At 48.1% G+C, this 20,478-nt stretch overlaps 1 protein-coding gene across 3 annotated transcripts in view; it reads right to left on the reverse strand.

Moving 5' to 3' along the window:
• LOC4577128 (uncharacterized) overlaps nucleotides 1-20,478 on the reverse strand; it is a 66,734-nt gene that overhangs the window by 20,899 nt on the left and 25,357 nt on the right. For 2 of the 3 annotated variants that reach the window (XM_061649124.1, XM_061649125.1), the window contains one exon: nucleotides 11,900-11,999. The exons of the other annotated variant lie outside the window; for it this stretch is intronic. The gene's annotated coding sequence lies outside the window, so the exon portion shown is untranslated. The remainder of the gene's footprint in view (nucleotides 1-11,899; nucleotides 12,000-20,478) is intronic. 3 annotated transcript variants of the gene reach the window in all.

Raw genomic sequence — 20,478 nt, forward strand, 5'->3', positions numbered from 1 at the left:
GTTTAACAAACCTATGACCTATGGTAGTTTTTAATGAGCAAAAAGAAGAAAGTGGAAAATGAAAAGAAGAAATAAAAGATACAGAAAAAACAAGAAAAAATATACAAACATTACTAACCAAACATAAAAAGAACACTTTAAGAAGAAGTAAAATAAATAATAAATAAACCTTCTCTGCTGAAGTATTTCAAAATAAGTATTTATAACCAAATAAGCCACCATTTTCTCATGGTGTCATCTAGGTTGTACATTGTTGCATTGTGTAATATTGCTATGGGTTTGATTTCTGTTGTTTTAATTGAAACTTTAAAAATAATATTTGGCCTGTCTTCCAAATAGTCTTTTTTTTGAATTTGTGTGTCTGATTTTACTTAAATTTTAATTTCATTTCATATTTTATTGCATTTCATTTTACTGTTCCTTAAATGGTTTCTCATAATTTAATGTTTGTTGGATTGTTTTTATATTATATTCATATTTTATTAAGTTCTTTTATTTTGTTTCCAATTGTATGAATGCCTAATATATAAAGTAAACTTTTTTACTTGATTTTAACATTTATTCTAAGACTTATACATCCATAACAATATAGCTAAAACCTTCTTCGATAAAGGTTAAAGGCAAAACTGTATCATAGCAAAGAAAAATCTCCATTAGGACATTCCCATGTTCTAATAACAAAAACGAGCACAGTCTCTACCACCCACTACAGACGAAATACAACGAACAAAAAACCACCACAAACATCGGCGACAGTTCCGGGATCTCCAAATCTCGCTCATCCTCAAGCCATCAACCGTGTTCGTTATCTTACACTGCGCGACCTACAAGCATTTCCCTCGCCATCGTGCGCAGCCAAATTTCCACGTGTCCTTACAAAGACGGAACGGCGAAAAGCCTCCCGGAGCCCAAACGATGCTTACCACCCCCAAAAAACACCCACTTCCCTCTCCAAAACCACCTCCCCCCCCAAAAAAAAAAGGATGTCTCGGTTCGTTCGCCTCCACGGCTGCTCTCGTTCGATTCCCTTGTGTTTCGACCTCGAACCAAACGCTCACCACCTATACCTGCCCTCTAACATCGCGGCTGCTTCACGGGCTCACGCACAATGGCTCCGCACCTTACGCCGAGCCCCCCGCCCAGTGCGCTTCCCTTTTCCCTGCGACCCTTCCAATCGGCACGATCATTTTCCCATTTCCTTCCCGTGCGTCAAGCGCGAATGGAACCTGGTTGCTTTTCTTTCTTGGCGCTGTTTTAATGTTGCCTTTCCCTCCTACAACCACCTCGCTTCGCCGCCCTGCCACCCCACCGCTCTCCACTTGCCCAACCCAACTCACAGCTCCTCCTATGCGACCCACCCCTATGCGTTGAAACATTCCAAAATCCATGCCTCCTCCTCGTGCCGTCACGCAACCCAACACCCTTCTCCCTCCCACACCTCCTCCTCTTAGCGTCAGCGTGTTTCTTTCTCGAACTCCCCCCAAAACACTCCCTCCCCCCCCACGACTGCCTGCCAACCCTGCCTTTCGCCCGTGGTCCGGCTGCCTACATTCCACAATCAAGCTCGAGCTCTTCAGCCGTTCCGCGGGCGAAGCGAACACGCCAGCCAGGGCAAGCGACTCTCTTTTCCATAGCCTACTTTCCCCCTTGATCCAAAACTCCACGTGATGTTTCACCCGCTTCCATCTTTCATCCACAGCCCTGTCCCCCTCCTCCTCCCTTCACTACGGTCGCCCACTGTCAAAATACAAAAAAAGCACACGCTTGCGACCCCAACATCAACGCCATCAACGCCGGATCGCGCACTGGCTGCCCTCTCTCGCTCTCACGCTCTATCTTGCTCTTCCCCACAAGTCCACCCCTACCTATACTACTCCCCCCTTTCTTCTTCCATCCCTCTGCTCTCTATCGAGCAACGCATTTCATTCCAATCCATTTTTCTTTCGTACATGTGTGTGTGTGTGTGTGTTGTGGCTGTGGGCACATACTTTGAAACAGTACAATCCCCTTGAAGACGATGGAGAGTCTCCACGAGAGAAGGGACCGGTGGTACAACACCAAGAAAAGAGAGATAGAAGGAGAGAGCGTTATTCATCACCAATCTACCTATTGGAGCGCGAGCGAGATGGAAACACATAATCAACACAAGCAGCAACAACGCAGCAGCAGCAGCGCTCAAGACGCACCACGAAGAACGCGCAGCGGCCCGATGCTCAAGGAAAAACGGTGAAACGAACGACCGAACACGGACAGGGGCAGCAGCCAAGGCGGAAAGCGAAGAAGGCCGAGCGAGCGAGATGGCGAGCGAGCGTGGCTGAGAAGGGAGCAGAAAAATCAACCAAAAACCAATTCCAATTCCATCTCGCGCCGCTGTGTTGTTGTGTGTTGCGTCGGTTCGTTTTCCGCTGCCGCCCGTTCGGTTCATTTTCTTGAGCCGTTTTTTTTCCTTCTTATATTTACTTCTCTGCTTCTCTTGCCTTGCTTTTTTCCACTCCTCGTCAGCCTCGTTCACCCCGCGGTTTTGTGCGTTGTTGCGTTGTTTTGCCTATTGCTTCGCAGGCCGCGTATACACACTGTTGCTGCTGCTGCTGCTGCTGCTGCTGCTGCTACGGCTGTTGTGTTTCCGTCTCTCGGCAGCTCGCAAGAAACGCACGTTCCTCTTGCGGCAAGTTTTTGCGTTGCCCCGCATATGCTGGATGCGTGACAAAGAGAGTATAAGCTAGCGAGCGAGTGAGAGAGTAGTGTGTGTGTTTGCGCGTTCATTAATCTTCGTGTGGAGCGCTGAAAATGGATGGTGGAGTAAAAAAATAAGCTCAGCAACCGGCGCACAGCCAGCAGGGGGAGCACAGCGCATGTTCAACAGCCAGAGCGGGAAAGCTGTCGCAAGCGAACCCTGCAGATAACGGTGGGAAGAAGAAGTAGAAGACGAAGCATACAGGGACACGAGTGCAGGGATCGCTCCGATCGACACGCAATGTGAGTCGGGGCATCGAAAGGAAAGGACAGAACAAAATAAAAATAAAAAAATACCACAGTAACGAAACTCCCCGGACGCTCGATGACGGGGCCGTGTGAAGTGAACCCCCCCCCCCCCCCTTGGCCTGGCCGGAGGAACGTCCAAGCACGACCAGCACAAAAAGCCAAAAGACAAGGGGAATATAAGGGGGAGAGAGCAAAAAAAAAACACAGTCAGGTCGGGCAGAGACAGAACAAAACAAAAAAGCAACACCACACTCGCATCGACGGACGCGCGATCGAATAACGAACGGAAGCGCATGGAAAAAAAGCGGCAACACATCACCTCCGTCCACCCAACCCGAGCCAGGACACAAACCGGTGACGACGTTCGGTGTAAGAAATAGCAAAACAAACGGAGGGAAGTGCAGGCACCAACAACAAGGGAGGGAGGGAGAGAGTAACAAAACTTTCCTGACAAACGGGCGTCTTTTTCATTCCGCCGTGCAGCGAACGGCAGGCGGAAAGGCACGAAATGGAACCACGGTGTGGCACGAAATCCGTCCAGTCGTTAAGCTGCTGCCGCCCCCCCGCCCGCCCACCGCTGCTCAAGGGTACTGCCACCTTTTCTTGCAAATTCTGACTCATCTCGGCCGGTCCGCACACCAGCAACAGTGTGCGTGCTCGAACGATGGTGCTGGTGGCGTCCGATGACAAGCCACGCAATGCCCATCGGATCCGAGCAGCCGGAGCAGAACCGGGCGACACAAGTGGGCGAGACAATGTAGTACCGTGCACGCCGCTTGTGTGCGTTTTGTGCTAAGAGGGTGATACTACCTCAGAGCGCTGTCAAATAAACGTCACTTTGACAGGTTCGCTCTATGACAAACAAATTCGTACAGAGATTTGATTCGAAATGTGGTTTTGTCTCATTTCTAGTAATATAGTTTAATTACTAGAGGGGTCAGAAACTGTACAGCACCAAATTTCAGCATAATTTAAGAGATATTTACACTATTGCATGTCTCATGTCACTTAACAAAAAAATCTTTTCGTTTTCGAAAGAATTGTAACTCGTTTGATGAGAACAACAATTGATGCAAATTAATTAAAGAAACTCTTTACATCACTAAACTTCCGAGGAAACAACGACACATTTTCCATTTTCGCACGAAAAAGAAAGATCAGCCAGCCAACGCACCAGCAGCACATGAACATCCCCAGTTCAATTCCAGCAGATCATCAGAATCAGAAGCAGTTTTCCGTCCGCAATAAAAGTCCAAGAAAAGTTTCCCCGAAACGAGCTAGGGATTTCCGAACAACTTCTCCCCGTTAAACGGCGAAGGGCGAAATATAACAGCCGGGCGTAAGTGTGACTGCAATGGAGCTACACGCACACGCCGAGCGAGACACAGCGAAGCGTGTGGTACGTACTACGGCGTAGAGCGTGTAGCCGGAGCCATGACACAGAAAGCGGGCGGCCATAGAAACGGAAAAAAAACACGGAGAAGCCCGGACGAGTGGGTGGGATGGGTCCCCGGGATGGACGATCCCGAATGTAGCGGTGGCAGGGAGGAGTTCAATCTTCCCATTCCCGTTCCAGCCTCACGCGGCCTCTGGTGTGTGTGTACCGAACGGTTGCCGTTCGCCTTCGCTCGCTTGGGCCAAGGGGTGTTTCTACCCGTAGCCGTATCGCCCAAAAAGGGCACCGAACGCAGGGACGGCGGAGACGGACGGTTCGCATGTCTCGGGGCAGAGTTGGATAACCCCCTCCCTTCAGTTCGCTCTTCAATATTGTACCGAGTAGTGTTGGTGGTGGTGGTGATGGTAGTAGCAGTAGTAGTAGTAGCAGCATCCAGCGGACTTAAAAACCTGCCAGGGTGCTTTCTACTGCCGCGTGGATATTACACAAAATGCATAAATAGCAAGCGCATTTTTTGCATTTTGGTACATTTAAACGGTGTTACTACCAAATGCAGACAAAAACTTTTGCAAAATTGTTCAGAATTTACAGAGAATTGTTTTATGATTGGCCTTTTTAGGTTGGTAAACTTGTGATCTCAACCAAATTTCAGTAAAATACTAAACATAACATTCATACATACTCCAAACATGGATAATTATACAAGTTTTGCATAGACATAATTTGTTTATTCCTCAGGAGTTGCATATGTTGGTAAAATGAATTATAATCCACTTTAGTACCCTGTGAACATTTAAATTCATTTCAACTCATTTTACAATGTTCTAATAATACTGATTTAGCATCTACTATGTGATGTACTTTTTTATATATGGTGAGTTTTTGTTTCCCTCTAATACATTATAAATATAACAAAAAAAAAACAAAAATATGTTTGAGCACCCCAAATCAAGTTATCAAACATAAACAAGTTTGCACGAATAAAACCAAAAAACTACTACTACAAACGTCTTCAAACAGTGTACCAAATCATTTTAAACATTTCCTACCATCAAAAAATTCTACATATTTTGGGCATATGAAGGCGAAACGTGTATATCCAAGCAATAAATGACCTATTCGTATAGTTTCTGTACAGATTCATTCCACCATCAACCGCCCTAGTAGTCGGCAGCCTTGCTTGAACGCACTGAGTCAGAGCAGCAGCAGCAGCAGAGCTTACACCACCGTTGGCGGTGGGTTGCCTTCGTTGATGTGATTGCAATGGCAATGGCGGGAAGTGTGGGTGACTAAGGGAGAAATTTATTTATATCCTGCCTTCTTCACCAACGTCGTCGTCGTCGTCGTCATCGTCGTCGTCGTTGGCTTGGGTTGGTAAGAAACGGGGCGACACACACAGAGCAGCGGCAGCATCAGCATGACACACACTCGGTTGGCGAATCATGTGACGTCTCATCTGACCGTCGTTCGCCTCTTGCTTCCCCTTTTCCCATTTAACGGCTGCCAGGCTAACCTTTCCCCTCTTGGTTTAGTACTGTACGGCGAACAGCACGAACAAACGGAAAATACTGCTAGGGGGAACCGGGTCCGGGAGACATACACACACACACACACACTCATTCTCATACCATTCGTGTGGGTGGTTAGGGTGGGTGTGCTCTGTCGGTGGTTCGTTTGGCCAGCCGTTGTTTCCTGAGCGTAGTGTACGTTTGGGTGGCGCAAAACAGCACACGTACAAACACACACACACATACACACAAAGAGACACTGGAAGGAAAAACGATAGTGCGAGATGAGTTTTTCCCTCGTCATCAGCTTTTGGCCCAACAGCGTGAGGGTTGATGTGCGGAGAGCCGAACGACCGTTGGATCCTGTTCGACCGGAGCTGTACAGGGCACCGAGAGCACAGCGTAGCGTTTGCAGGCGCCCTAGGGAGAAGACAAGAAGGACCATCCCCGAGAACGCATCCCTCTGTCTTACGGTGTGGAGTGTGGGTAATGGCATAGAGAAGATTACGGACTCTCGGGCTGCCTCGGGAACCTGCGTCGTCTAATGCTTTTGCTAGCTAGCTGCTCGGCAGCTTGGCTCGGCAACCCGGGTTCAGGTCGATGGTAAGCGCACAATTCACTCCCTCCACCACCTCTACCTTTATCTCGTTTTCACCATCCTCACCAGCCGCCCTCTCGTCGATCTTTCCGTTGGAAAAGCAAACAACTTTGCCCTTTTTCCGAACCGAGAGTGTGGCCACTGCTCCAACCAGCGGTAAAGGTCCTTCGGTTTTCATTCGTCGTCTTTACTTTTTTAGCCTTTCCACACACAAAAGAGGAAGTTTATCAGTGTGCCAGGGTAGAAAGTTTTGTATTTGGTTGGCTCCGATTTATTGACCGCAATGGACAAACGGGCAAATCTTGAGTTGCGTTGTTTTTTTTTGTTTGTGCTGAGTAATATGAATCTAAATGTGATCACGCATTGACCTTCAATTTTGGGAACGTTCAACAGATCATATGGCAAAAGGTACGCCGGTAAATGGAGGTGATAATGGAGCAGTATAAGCTGCAACGCAACAGCACACAGCCGCCCTTGCTCAGCTGCAGCCAATCAATCCACTTGCACAGGCAGCCGCCGAGTGAGCTTGCTCGGCCAAAGTTGCAGCTTGCACCGTCGGCACGTGCAATTTTTCGATAGCCGTTTTACTTCGCCAGCTTCTTCAGACAGTGCAGAAGCTCAGTGCACCAAAACACCTGCAGCATGTGCGTGCGAAAGGAAGAGAAGTGACTTTCCACCTTGCCGCCGCACGCCAGAATCCGGGAGCACATGTTGCACACGGAAGCACGGCTGGCGCACATCTAGTTTGGTAGCGCAATTCCAAACTGTGTCACCGCAGCTGTGCCACTGACTTCACAGGCCGTTCTTTCAAACGCTTCTCAGCGCTCGTTCGCGCTTGCTCTCCCTCCCCAAGAGCGGGTTCGAACGTGAAGCGTCGCTGCTCTTTTAATTATCATACGCCGAGGCGCGTCCCATGCGCGCCGGCACCGATACGCTAATGTGATATGCGCCTTTCAGCCGGCAACTGTTCTCTCCCGCTAGGGCCCCGGGTGTTCGGAGGGGTTCGGATTAAAATCAGCTGATCAGCCGTGACCATGGCAGGGCGAGACCGTTCGTGCGATAGGCGCGCTATCATAGCTGACCTCTAAAAACCGAACACAGACAAGTCGAGGGGATGAGGGCAGACTCACCAGACTCGCAATGGGAGAAGAAGAAAAAACTGCATACACTCACACACCGAAAAACAGTATCCAACCTCTTCCCTACCCAACACGCTCGCCTGCATGACTTGAAAAGCAGCGTGGACCGGCAAATGACTAATCGTGCCCCAGCCACACGCCCCAATGTCACCCCCGGCACGGCACGAGGTGACAAACGACAACTGCTGTCGATGACGAAGACGGCGGCGACGGCATATCATGCATAAATTCCAGGGCCTCACAGTTTCGCACAGCTGGCGGGTGGGCGCCCGCAGCGCAAAGGAACGAGGCCAACGACCACCACACCGATGACGTAAGAGAAAATCCCTTGCACACGCTCGGGTGGGGGGGGGGGGGGGGGTATGCGGGAGAATGGTATCGCAATAAAACGTCATAGGGACGATTAAATGTTTTTGTTGGAGCTCTCGGGCTAAGGGACGGGGCGGAGGGAGGCCTCTACGAATCTTCAAAGTTTGTAGTTTTCGCTGGCAAGAGGAATGATGTTTATTTTTTTCTGTTTGCTCCCATCCAATCGTTGCAGACAGATCAAGTGTATACAACACAAAGCCACTAATCTCAATGCCAAGTGTGGCTTAGAATGCTTCCGTCATAACAGTAAAAAGCTACGAGCTGCGTCACACGTATCCTCTTGACAAGCCGTATGTGTGTATATGTGTGCGTTTTTTTTTGTTGCTCTAGTATAAATACATGAATGAATTTTTCTATTTGCAATTGCTCCTTCTCTTTTTGCCATCTGGCCGCCTGTACGATTTATTAGAGCACCGGCACCGGACGCGATAAGCGATTTCATTCATAAACACACGTAACAAGTGATCGGCAGGGCAATAAAAGATTGTGTGTTGTATTACAAGCGCGTGTGAAAAAAAGGGGGATGAGCGTGAGATGAAAAAGGTGCAGAAAAGACAAGCAAGAAAGAAAGAAAAAGCTCTACATCAACAGTGTGCAATTAAATCCCTTGGCCCGGCATGATTAGTAGGCTTCATTTTTGTTCAACCCTCACCCTCTTTCTCACACTCTGTCTCTTTTTCTCGCTCGCACGATACCGCCATTCTGCCATACCGTTTGGATAACGACAACCGATTTTACACATCAATGGAGGGCATTGAAAACAAACGAACGCTAGAGCGAGACAGCGAGCAGCTCGCAGAAGAAAGCATGTGCAAAACAAAAAGAATCGACCAAACTAAGCGCACACACACACACACCGATACACATCTATAGAAAGGGTTTAAACAAGAGGCCATGTTTGCGTCCCCTTCCCACCTATCCCCGGCAAGCGCTTTCGCGCTGTACGCTGTATTTATGCGATGGCTTACACATCTCCCCTCTTCAATCGTCCGCTCCGCAGCCGCGGGTAGATACGAAAAACGGCGGCCGAGATGACGATGACGACGACGGCGACGGCGGTGACCTTCATAAATTTATTCCATGCTCACTTATTATTAGCGCGGCACGGGGCAGAATAAACAAAGCCAGTGGCGGGTGTGTGCGCCACAGCGAGCGCGAGAGCGAGCGAGAGCGATCGAATCAGTTCAAACGAGAGAAGGCCCCACGGAAAGGTGGCGCGGTGGTGGCGCAACAGATACGAAATGCACTTCCTTTCCCTCGCACGGTGGCGGCGCGTGGAGTGTAAGATTGAATGAATGCTGGCTGCTGTCTGGCCGTTCCGCGGTCGAAGGTAGTACCCACCGGCCGCGTTCCGTTCGTTTTGGGGGTGATGCGTGCGTGCGTGCGTGCGGCGGGAGTGCGTATGTGTAACGCGAACGCCAAAGCGTACGCAAATAGAAACACACAAATCCGTTCCTACGGCTGGCCGTTCCGTTGTTTGGTGGCGGACGCTCGTCAGGATAACGTATCGTTGGAACGTAAAATAGCGCACACACACATGAACAACACGGTTCGTAATGGTAATGAAGACGAAGAGAAGTGGAAGGCATTGGGAGGAATTGGGAGCAAAGTGAGCGTCTGTGTAATATGCCGCCTGTACGCACAAAACTCCAAATGACGCAGTCTAATGCTTACGTGTGCTGCGATCGGACGAAAAGGAATAATTTGTTTTTTTATGGAGTGGTTTTACTATAATAAATGGTTATTTTTACTAACGAATGCAATTATTGATATAACACATCATGTTCTTTTGAATTCCAGTAATTCGGTGTACGCTCAACATGGCATCCCACGGCCATTGTCAACCAAACACCTACGAGCGTTACGAATCATCCTCGTCTCTTGATTTCTGGTACATTTGAATCCATTTCGGCCAGTACCCATTCCGAAAATTACATGCATCATTTGTATTTTCTTTCGAACAAATAACTTCTACTCTCTCACATTCGTTCACGAGAATGCTCTATTTTCGACCCATCGTATCTACACTCCGGGCCGGTTGAAATGGCCTCTCAGGCAGCAATCGAAGGAGACTTTGTCCATAGCGTGTTACTCATGTTCCGTTTTCGCGGCACACCACCACGCACAACATTTAACATGAACTCCAAAGCGTTGAACCTTGTGCTCTTGGCTCCTTCTGCTCTGGTCATTAATTGTGCTCTCTCTCTCTCCTCAAAAGGATAAACCGTCAACAGTCACATACGCACAGGAGAAGATTAGCTTATCATCAACCATTAGATGGCTAGGCAGGGAGGCAGGTCCCACACACACACACACTATATATATGCTCAGACGACCGCGTGCTTTGCTGCTCTCGCATAAACATCGAATGACCGCGTGGCTCTTCTTTGCATTGTTGCTTTTCATGTACGCGGCCGTGTACGCGCGTGAGTGTGTGTTTGATGGGATAGCCCACTTGTGGGGCGACCTTGCGTCTGGGACCGGAGACTAACGGTCCGCCCAGCTCCCTCCCGTCCCTCTGCTTCTCTTGAGCGGGCAGCCGATGGGGTGTGTGTGTGTGTGTGCGATGTCTAAAGTTAACCCACTAATTAAGTGATACCGGCAACCGCTGCTGCTGCTGCCGCCGCCGACGGCGACGATGATATGACGACGGCGACGGCTAAAACGGCAGACAGAATGAACCGGAAGCGTTCATTTCAGTGCTCGCTTTGGCTTAGGCTGATATCGAAGCGAGGGCAGATCGTGCTGGACTGACTGTTCATTTGATAGTTCTACCGATAATGCGTGTAAGCTGCAGAGCGCTTTTCCCTTTTTTCTGCATAGGTCTTGTAATGTATTTAGTGGGAATTTATATGAAGGGAACAAAGGAAGAGAGAATACCAAACATGTCATTCCATTAGCTTGTTTTAACGTTAATTTTGCAATTGTTCTATCAAAGCTTTTAATGCATTAGATAATATTCCACAAAAACGATCGATTTTTTTTTGTACAAGGGTTGGAAATTCTAGTAAATCAATCAGTCAACCGTACGTAAGCACTTATGTACCTATCCAGCGACAGTTGTTGTTTCGAACTCCAGTTTAACTGTAATTGGTCATTGAATGATTCGATTCCGAAAAGAAAGCTGTTGTTGCACTGGGAAGCTAATGTGGACCAAACATTTCTGGGAAACTGTCCAATCCAAAAGCCTCATTCCGGGAAGCTCTTATGAGGGGAAAAAAGCTGTTTGTTGGTTTACTTTCCTTTTTTTTATGGTGTAATCCACAACTCTTCCCTCAACCGCTGCATACTGTGCAACACTGCTCATTCCGTTTGGGATGTTTTGTGTTTTAAACAACTGTCCTCACACCCGGATGGATTATGATATTCGGTCACCAGCGGCACACAATTACGCACATACAAAAGGGTGCAACACCCACCCACAAGCCACCCACAAACAGCGCGAGCTCCACCAGCTACCAACCGCTGGTGGCAGGAGGGGGGTTATTCAGGAATGCATCCGAATGCAGTAGCCATACCAGTTTTGGGGTAGCACCGATTAAAGCTGCACCGCTTAATCCCTAACAACGCTCGGGACGCCCCCCCTTGAGTTCGTCGCTCTTTCCCTGCTTGCGCAAAAGCTTTGCGTGTTGTGATTGTGCGATGGCTCGTGAAATGCACCACGACTGGAATCAATCATAAATCTTAAAGCCTCACTTCAATGTGGCTTTAAAGCGTGATTTGCGTTCAATTTTGAAGTTGCTGAGAACGCTGCCTTGACGCTTATTAGACTGACTTTGATCGGCAAGGATGCGTTCGTCAGTGTTTCATTAAAGGTTACCTCAAAAGCATCAAAACTACCAAAATCCATCTAAAAGGAAAATTAAAAAAAAAAGGATAACAATATTTCCCACCCTAATTGACTTACTCTCCACCAAGCATAGAGCGATCTGCTTTGGAAGTTATCTTGCGTACTGTTGCATCATTGAAGCTAGCGGCCCCGTGTGTCAGCCCAAACTCACCTGCATCTGTAAAGAAACCCACCACAAGTGTGGCAAGAAAATAACAAAACAAAGAGAGTGCGTTAGTGCGAGACGGCGGGGAGCTTTGTCGTGCTTGTCTGAAGAAATAAAAAGGTCGCCCAACGGCGTGCACCAGGTCGGCGACACAACCTGTTGCCGGGTTCGTTCGCCCCCACAAAATAAACTTCCTGAGCAAACGGGGGCCGTACTCTTTTTTTTCGGATCTTTAAGTTTGTCCTGTTTGTGTGCCGTGGTGTGCAAGGTTAAAGAGTTGCCGAAAATATCGTCAATATATACCACCTGAAAGGAGCATAACGTTCTCTTTCGTCCTGCTTGCGAGGTGCATTATTTATTTGTTGACTGACGTTGCCACGCTGCAGTCTGCTGCCCTAGCCCTGCCCGCTCCTGCTGTCAAAGAGGGTGCGTTAGTTTCATTCACGTAGAAATACGTCACTGCATGGACGGAAGGAGCAAGCTATACTTTGCAACGAACGTATCTTCGAACGATAAACCGACAGAAAATACCGACAAAAAAGGAAACCGCCGTCCACCGTCTACGAGCCAGCAGACAGCCAGCTCCACTGGACGGTAGGTAGAGTCCAGCAAACAGCATGGTCGGTTTGAGCTCGCGAGCGCAACGGTTAAATCAGCCCTCCAAAACCAAACTGTCAACCGATCGGTAACCGCCACTGTCAAAAGGGTTTGTGTCCTCGCTAATGACGGCCACGAAACGGAAGGAAGAAAATCAAAGCGCCTTCCACGGGGAGCTACCCGATCGGGCTCGAGGAGCGATGCAGTGCAAAATCTTCTCCATCTCCCGTCCGCCGCCAGTTCGAAGCATACATAAAACTTTCCTTCGTTTCCTTTACATTTCCCGCTTTTTGTTTTCGACCATTTGTGAGGGGGGGGGGGGAGGAGGAGATTTTCCAGCTTTTCTTTTCAGAACGGAAGCATCACATATTTTAAACAACGTTGAGCTTGACATTTACCGCACTCCGACCAGCACTACCACCTCCTCTTCGTCCCATTCTCGGTGACAGTTGCCATGGTAACGAACGTCCGCTTGGCGAATATTACCATGAACCAAAAAAAAAACAAAGGAAAAAAAACAAAACTAATAAACGGGTGCTGGAAAGCAGTTGCAAAAGCTCCGCAAGCCGCATAAAAGATCCACGAGCTCATCCTGCTGGGGGAATACAGTACATAAGGGAGGGTTAAACTTTTTCGCAATGCTTAGGTACAGTGAAGCTTCCAACCCTTCACACCTCGTGCCCCATCTCGTCCCGCGCCCCATAAAGAGCAATTGATGGCGTCTATCCTCGGTATGATGCTTTGCTCTATTTACCTTTCTTCTGTATCTCCTTCCGCTCATGCTGCCTATCTCGCTTTCTCTCGGGCACAATACGCACGTGTATATAAAGCATTTTCCAATGCCCTTCTCACTGCTGCTGCCTCTGCCACCCTCTGCATGCTCACCAACGTCACCCAGCATCCGACGCCGGAAAGGATCAATGTACGGCGGAGTAACAATGAAACGGCACCAACACCAACACACCGCCCGGTGACATTAAAAGCCCACGGTACACAGGAATGGACGCGTTGTACATAGGTACTCCTCGCTCGCTGTGTCCCGCCACTATTTACCACGTGCGGCAGGATTGTGGTGAGATTCGCACGGAGAGGCAAGGGAAAAAGGCGATACACACTGGCATATCGGACCACATAAGCAGCAGAAGCGAGCTTCTGGGACGATGGGTAGAATCGAAGCACGGGACTGCGAGCTGGCAGGCTGCCGTGCTGTGTGTGCTTTGTTCTATAGTCGACATTGGTCGGAAAAGCGGGATGGCAGCAGCATGGCAGGAAAATTTACGGCATGGGAAGCATTGTGCTGCTATGTAAGGCGCAAACATAGAGCGAGTGCGGGACAACATGAGCAAGAAAATGAGATTCCTTTTTTTTTGGTCTTTGTGTATGTGTGTGGTGATCATCAACCCAAATGTACATCACTCCCTTTCCACCGGTGGTGGTTTGTTCCACCACTTTTCCCCGCCCGATGGTGGTTTGCGCAGAGAAAGGGAGCATACAATAAAGCGGAAACACGCACACACATACGCACTCAAATTTTATGAAGGAAAAAGCAAACATAAAAAAGGGACCTAACCCTTTTGTAAAAGTATGCACTGGGCGTAAGAGTGTGCAATTCAAGTGTCCTGCAGCTCGCTCTCTGCTGCCTGCCGACGATCATCAACCGGACAAAGCGGGACATTAAGTCAGCCGGAGAGCAGCAAGTTATAGCGTAGTTGAGGGAAGCCGTTGGCATGCTTTTTTTGGGAGCAAAAGTGATGCAATCATGTCACAATGCTACTGGAAGCTTTTTCCATAAAAGCCACAGTAAAGCGCGTTCCAGGGAGCACAAAGTTTGATGCCAACTTACTCCCGCTAGGCGTATTTGAAAATAAGCAAAGTTTTGTGATCGTTGACCCGGAGCAAAAGTATGCATCCGCTAAATCAAACCAAACAACGCACACACATCCAACATGGTGCAGCTCTCAGCTGCTCGTCCGTGCATCTGCTAAGGCTGACCTACATTTATTTACCCAACGGTGGAAGAATGTGTTCATCGAACTTGCTGGGAGTAAAACGTTGCTACACCGCTCTGTCTTGCGCGCTCTTTCTCTCTTATTCTTTCTCTTTTCATTGCTCCTGCAACTATGCAACGATCGAGAAACGGGTGCAAACACGATGGAGGCGCCTGGTGTGCGATAACAAGACGCTCCAGCAGATCCAGCAGGTAGGCAAACAAAAGCGACTGCCCCCAATGCACCGCTGCAATTTCACACATATTCTCGCCATGCACACACACATAACGTTTACAATTTAATATATTTCGTTTGTCAACAACAAGGATACAGTACCTTCTACTATACCCTATCCTGTGCGTCATTCGAAACAAATCATGACCGTGTGTCTCTTTCGTCGCCAAATCATAATTGTATTGTTTCCAACAAAGCCAGGAAAAGTTAAACTTTGGTTTAGCTTTGATTACAAAAACCACTCACTAGCACTATATTTGTTTTGAAAGGTATTTGGTCCACAAACTAGCGACCAGAGGTTTGGGTTTAGAATAGTCCTTACGCTTCACATACACTCACATGCAATACAAAAGAGCAATAAATTTATACAAAGTGCAGCAAGCCGCAGCCGGTAGCAGCATCCGGCCGTCTCGCGCACTTTCGCGTAGGTGTTTATTTATTTGCCCTGGGTGCAACAGGTTCAGGTTCAGTCGAGTGGTCGGGCAACGTCCGACCGGTTGGGCACCGAACGTTCTAAGAACGATGGTGAATATGTTAACGAATCTTGCCATGACATGCCATACGTACCGCGCGGCAAGGGCCACCCTTAGCTGAGTGGAGCATACCGTTAAAGCTGGCGGGGGCAGTAGGGAAGTGTGTGTGTGTGTGTGGGTATGCACGTGCCATGCGTGATGGGAAATCAGTCACATTGACTGCAACGGTTCGCGTGGTTCGTGCTTTTTGGCGCTTCCGGGAAGAAGTGAAAGTGAGCAACGATGACGAAAGATGGTGCCCTGAAATCGAATCTTGCTGGCGAAAGCTTTCCACCTCTTCGGCTCGCATCACCCTACGGGTTGCCTGCATGAGGGCCCGCTTTGCGAGAAACATCTGATTAGAGAGCATACGATCAACGGAAGCACCGTGGCGTTAGGCTAATCCGCGCTCTAGTGTAGCGACCGGAGGAGGAATCGGTAGCGGATGGATCCGAATCCCATTGTGATATGTAAAGGACATTCACATCAAGCGTTCGCGAGGAATGTGGAAAGGAAACGGAGAATCATGATGTTGAGAATATGCGTGAAAGTGCGTAGAATGAGACGTGTTTTGTTATGGCGGCTCATAACGGCAGAGCTTTGAAGCCATGCCACACAAATCATTCTATCTTGCGGTGGGTAGTCACAGTTGACATTAATTTAAATTAATTGTATGCTATTCAAAGTTCTTGGATTCTTGGTTCTTGGATTTTAGAGGAAAAAAAACATCAAATTGTAACTAATTAAAATAGTGAAAAATAGTAAATTATTAAATATTCCAAAATATTAAAAAAAAAAACAGTTCAAGTTTGATATTATAAATCAATAAAAAGACACATGCATCTAGCAACAGAAAATTATTAAACATTTCAGAAGATAAATAGAACTTCAAAATTTGAAAGAAATTTATAAAAAAAGTAATTTAATTTGGAAATAAAAATCAAAGACGTTGCTTTGATTTTTATTTCCAAATTAAATAATTTTGTTTATACACTCTAAATGAAGCAAACAAACACATCGATTAACAGAGTAGCAATCCAACAAAACATGCTAAAGCATTAAATAAGGCAGAATCCGGAAGAGCAACTCTCTTCCCTCCAGAGTATCCAACGTGAATGGAGAATTTCATCCTCCCAATCCCCCCCCCCCCAGTTGGTATCGATCATATTGTTTCGCTGCTCGTAATTGAAACAGTGGAGAAAAAGTTTCTTTCCAATGGGAAAACCACGGTCAACCCTGATCGTCGTGCCAAAAGACCGCTCTCGCCCCACCTGCCACGCTAAACGTTGGCCAGCGAGACCCTCGAGCTCAACCAATCGAACGTGTAAGAGAAGGAACAACAAAGATGATTTTCCCATCTTGCCTTCCACATCCACAGAACCTTACCCCCTTATACGTGGCTCATTTTAGCCAACCGCTTCGGTACGAACACAGAAAGGATCTTTGTGAAATTTTAATCATCATCAGCAGGACACTCGGTCGGTTTCCAGCAAATGGTAGAAAGGATCACCATCACGAAGGCGCCATCGTCATCATATGCGTGTGTGTGTGTGAGTGTGTGGGAGAGAGGGTGGGAGGAGAAAAGCACCCCACGATCCAACCGTTCCTCAACCCAGCCTCGACCGAATGACGTCGGAAGCCCATTCCAATTTACACCTCGCCGCCCGAATCGCCCGATCGACTCCATATTGGGGGACGGTTTGTGTGTGTGTGTTTGTGTATGTGCGAAGCGAACGAAACTCGCCCGAGCACCGAGTTAATGGCGGTGGCTGCCGTTGGCCGCTGTTGTGTTCGGGGGTTCTATTTTCGGATTCAGAACAATAAAATCGCCCCCAAAAACCGGAGGATCCTTGCTTCCCATCGTGGTTGGCAGAACGGAATTTCGATCCCACAAAACGAGGGCGCGGGAAGGATTGGAGAGCATTGAGGCAGAATGAAACAGAGAAAGAGAATAAGAGAGAGAGAGAAAGAGTGGAAACAAAAACAGGGATAAAGCGACAAACAACACAGCTTCGCTACAGCCTGACCTCTAGCAGTGCCCGTGTGCTTGTTAGAAGGTAGGTTTCCCAAGAGCTAGCTGAAAAAAAAAACCATTCAACCTCCGGGCCATATCTTCCCCAAAGCTACCGGAGTTACCCCGCCACGAAACACATTATGTAGATTGTTTCTATTTCATTTTCCCCCGCTCCGGCCTGCTCGCTTTGGCGCATTACGTGCTCGGTAGGATTCTACATAAAACATTCCCACTCGCACCCTCTGTCCCCCGCAACGGTAGGGGCTGGTGGGCCATCATGCTGGCATCCCGTCCTGGAGGAAGGAAAAGCGGATAAATTATAGCAGCGTGTGGCGTGTGTGCGCGCATGCGCCATTCTGTCAAGCAAAAAAAACGACACACACATACACACTCACAAAGAAGCAGCAAGGGCAGCATCGGGTGGCACAGGACAAACCGCCGCCAACACGCTTCACTCGGGCTTCGATTCTGGCCGAGCGCGAACATAAAGCAAGAACCTATTCTGCCAGCGAGTATACTCAAACAAAACATAAAAAAACCATCCAACCAACCAACCTTTTTTTTATTTTCTCTTCTTTTTGCACATTGTAAGGACGAGGACTCATCATCGCTAGTGCCGAGCAGGCGATCCAGGGAAATTGGGGAGAGATGGCGCGGCATAGAAAGGTGGCTTTCGTTCGCTGAACAATGGTTGATAGCGGGGTAGCAAGAAGCAGGACGCATTCAGTGGGGCGAAATTGACGGTACATACATATCTGCCTCCTCACAGCTCCACTCCGCCTGCTTGCCTTCTTCCTTTTCCCTGTGTGTCAGTACATAAGCTCCATGTTTAGTGGAAATTCGTCCTTATTTTCCCAACATTCTGGTTGTTCCTTCGCTCGGATGTACATAAGGGGCGATGTGTTTCGATCGCTCCCTCAACCCACACACACACACACATACATATATATACAGCCAGGGCGAAAGGTGAAAAAAGCTCCAGTTTGCCACCGGTTCTATCGCCCATTTGCCGATGCTTCTGCCGCAGGACATTGCTCCGTGTCAGGGTGCTGCTGCCTTCCAGTGCCATATCCTTTGAGCCGTGGGCGATTTATCCAAACCCGCCCGCGCCCGTCTACTTCCAACCGAAGGCGCCATCTATCGTCCTGTTTCACTCTCGCACACTAATAAATGACATAACCATGGACTCTTTTTTGTTTCTACAAAAAGGATTCTAAAAAAGAACGCGGGGCTCTGGCGCGGAGCCGAGCGCACGGAGGTACACAAAAAGCCGACCCAACGATCGACTGTGCTCAAATAAATGATTCACACACCAACTCGCACCGAACGATGGGGATGGAAAAAGCTGTGCACGAAGGGCGGCGGATGATAATCGAAGGCAGGCAAAACTGCCTCGGAAAGTTTTGTAGGTTTTGCGACTAAGGGAGCTTTGGTTGGGACGATCAAAATGCTCGTCCCGGCTCCCGGCTTCCGACCAACCCCACTTAAGCGCTCGGCGTCAAGCGAAAAGACAAAGGTGGCTTCAGACTAATTTTTCCCTCTCCCTCGTCCCCGGCATCTCCCCCAAACACCGTTTTGCATCGACAAAGTTTGGTTGGCGGCGCTTGGGTTCGATTTTCGTGTCCCTGCTCTATAGTGGCGGCATAGAGCTAGAGCCCTTTCTATCCTTTTGGGACAGCCAGTTTTCGGTTCGGTTGTCTGGACCGGGAGGAGATTCCATGGGGGTTGTGTGCTCCGTTTTGCCGAGAATTAGTTTGTTTTTCCCAGCGCTTGTACATGATGCAGCAGGAAGCGGCAGGATAACAGAACGGTGGCAGTGGCAGGATTTGGTTTTAGTACGTTTAGAGGCCACCCACAAGTCCCTCCCCCCCCCCCCTCCCCGTTTATTTCGATCGAATATTTTTGCTGCGCCACACCGTTGGCTCGGGGGAAAGGGCCCGGAAAGCAAGTTTTACGGAAAATTGATTAAGCTCCTCGGAGTGAGTGGAAGCGGCTTTCCTTTTCTTATTTTTTGCACTCCGATCATTCGCGTTCGTTCTGCCACGGAATGAGTTGGGCAAAACGTAGCGCATCGATCGATCTTTATTGGTTTCACATTCCAGTAGACGTGTCGCAGAAATGGATGCCTTTTCTCTTTCTTCTTCGACGGAAACGATCAAGCCGCACCAACATAAAGTATATTCCACCATCAACAAGAAGTTTTAAGATAAGTTTGCTTGTAATTGAAGATCGGCAAGAAAATGAAGAGATAAAAAACTAATTGCTTTACTTTTTTAATGAAAAGGCTCCTACAATAAGCAACAATTATTGAATCAGATTCTGAAGTATCACAAATCTCGCTTCATGTACGATCATTTGACTTAGCGCATGATCGTTTCTAGGCGCCTTGCAAATACGCTAAAGGTTCCTAAGAAGGCTGCTGCTATTCTCTCTATCCCAAAGTTTCCATTCGACCCGCTCCTTTAATTATTTGCATCGTACAATGACATAGCATCAGCTCGAGATATCATTCGATAGATTATGTACGCAGATGAACATTCGCAGCGCAACCATCTCACACATCGTAGTACGCGTCGTGCGTACATAGCAATGATTTCAGTTGCATCCTTATGTACACAAAACAAACGCTTTCCTAGGGGGAAAGGGTTCTGCAAGCGAGAGTGAGCAATATTTTTGACCGTAACTGAATCGAGTCCACACACACATACACTTTACGTCCACCTTACTAAACGCGGTCATGTTCCAGCTTCGATGAAATGTTCTCTCACACATGCACACACACATCCGCCACAAGGATGTTATGTATTCATTATTATCAGACCCAGTTTTGCAACATTCTGACCTGATCGTCAGAACACAATATGCACCCAGAACTGTGCACCGAAAGCTGTTCTCCTCTCACGGAGACCATTGTTTCGTATGGATTATGATGTGAGATTTGGCAAACTGTACAGGTTGAAAATGATTTCCTGATCTTCTTGCCGCTTCCCGCTGCAACATGCATCATTCAGAGCTACCTCCCAAAGCCTCCCCACTATGTGTGTTGCAATCTGCAGGCCAATTAGATTTGAAAAGGACCAAAACGTAGTCAACGGTAACATCACCACAGAGGTGGGTGCACTGCAAAGCGGTTCCATAGTAACGAT

This window comes from Anopheles gambiae, chromosome 2 (genome assembly GCF_943734735.2).
Source record: "Anopheles gambiae chromosome 2, idAnoGambNW_F1_1, whole genome shotgun sequence".
Classification (NCBI taxonomy): Eukaryota; Metazoa; Arthropoda; class Insecta; order Diptera; family Culicidae; genus Anopheles; species Anopheles gambiae.